This window comes from Acyrthosiphon pisum, chromosome A2, assembly GCF_005508785.2.
Source record: "Acyrthosiphon pisum isolate AL4f chromosome A2, pea_aphid_22Mar2018_4r6ur, whole genome shotgun sequence".
Classification (NCBI taxonomy): Eukaryota; Metazoa; Arthropoda; class Insecta; order Hemiptera; family Aphididae; genus Acyrthosiphon; species Acyrthosiphon pisum.
In genome coordinates this window covers 25,664,886-25,667,199 of record NC_042495.1, presented here as the reverse complement: position 1 = coordinate 25,667,199, position 2,314 = coordinate 25,664,886, and positions in this window count along the sequence as shown.

The following is a 2,314-nucleotide window of genomic DNA, read 5'->3' as shown; positions in this document are numbered from 1 at the left end:
GCCTAAATTGCTCAAAATAATTTCAAATCAGGTAAATAAATGTTATTTTATATTTATGACACTATTTAATTTATGAATTATGATAATTGTAAGATACAAAAGAGCCAATTATGCACTTTCCCCGTGTAAAGTTCCACACGAGACATGATGACAGATGACGAGACAGTGCTACATGCAGATTTATGGGGAATGTACGACATGCCTTATTTTGTTAAATAGTTAAAAAGATTTTATAAACATTGTGTGTGACTAAAATATTTATGAGTTACAAATATTCATCTTTAAATATGTAAATAGTTTACAATTAAACTTTGAATGTGTTAACATTATATCAATCAAAACTTAAAATAACTAATACCTATGTATTAACTATACATTAAAAAAACTGATGTCTCTCAAATCTTGATAAAATTAAAATAATTGAATTCTTTCAACGGAATTTCTTTGAAGATTTTTATTAGTTTATGGCACTTGCCCCGGCCAAGGAGTAGCTTGTATCAAACTGTATTAAAAGTACCGGTTTTGCACTTAAGCCAGTAGCATTTTTTTTTTTTTGAATAATTTTTTTTTAAACGAAAAAATTATCAAAACACTTTTTTGAATACAAAATTGAATTCCTGATACGTTTATTAATGGATGATAAATGTTCCACGTAAGTGAATACAGAAAGATGGTATGATCCATTAAACTGAGATTTTGAAAAATTAGAAAAGGGTATAATAATCACCTGCTACATAACTTGGTTCTTACATAGAGTGGTTATGAACCTCAGGAGATTAATTTTATACCCCCACGGTTATATAATTGAGGGGATAACAATCGTAAATAATAATATATTAATAAATATAAATAATTAATAAATCCCCCCCCCCATCATTTTTACCTGCTACTGTAGGCGATTTTTACCCCAGGCGATTATTACCACCCCCCCCCCCCCCCCGGTAATAATATAGGGTCAAATAATTGCCTGTGACACCGGTAATAGGTAGATACTACGTTTTGCATTTTCACCCTTCAATTTTACACTCGTATATCCAGAATTAAATCCATGTAGATGTACCTAGGTTATATTGATTTATAACCAATAATAAAACTTTTTATCATGTATAAACTGCAATTACGTACCAATATTAAAATGTAATCTCACACATATTGACGCATATATAGTTAGTTTTTAAACGTAATAACACAACTACAACAGTTGCAACTGTGAAAAAATTGGTACATACATTTTTCATCACACACGAAAATGCACCGTCATTTCTTTTGAAAAGTAGGTAGATAATACCTATACCCAATAAACATTTTATAATTTTAAATATTAAATGTATCATTTAAATACATTAATAGTTAAATATTTAACATTTATGCTTTAATTAACATTTAATTGAATGTTTAAAAACCAAATATTTAAAAATCAACATTTAACTAAATCTCGTATTTGCTTTCCATTTTAAAGTTGTACATTAATTATTAAATGTATAAGTTAATGTTAAAATAAGCATTAAAATTGCATTCATGTTTCAATTGCAGTATAATGTGTTATCAAGTCTTAAAAATTGGTTCAAATGATGTTTAGTATAAGCAAGGCTGGGCAAGTTAATGATTTTTTTTAACTCAGTTAAGTTAAGTTAATATGCACCAATAACAAAAAGTTAAAAGTTAAAAGTTAATTTAACTATAGGTTAACTCAGTTAAGTTAAAAGTTAATACACACTTTTTGTTAACTTTTTATTAAGTTTAAAAAAAGTTAATTTGTTTATACAACGCTAACGTACTTAATTTTTTTCCAACCCAAAACTAAATTATAGATTATAGTGTTTATATTTTATACAGTGTTTCCATATTAGTTAAATTCGAATTATATACTTTTTTTTACTTTAAACAATTCACGGTAAATATTTTTTGACATGAAAACGAAATATACTGAAGTAGTGAAATATGATAAAATTAAAAACAAAATAAATTAACTTAACTTACTTCTTGAAATGAAAAATTAACTCGTTAATTTCACGTTAATTAAAAAAGAAATTTAGTAAGTTAACAGTTAAGTTAATGAAAAGCCAAAATTAACTAGTTAAGTTAAAAAGTTAATATAAAATTAACTCGTTTAATGCCCAGCCTTGAGTATAAGGCTTATAAATGTTTATTAAAATACAATTTAATGAGTATTAAACTATAGTTAAATGTTTAAAGTTGTTTTTTTAGTTTTAATTAATGTTCTATTTAAGGTTTATACGTTTATTGGGTATAAATTAATAAACTCAAACAATATGATTATTGAATAATATACATTAGGTATGCATTTATTAAT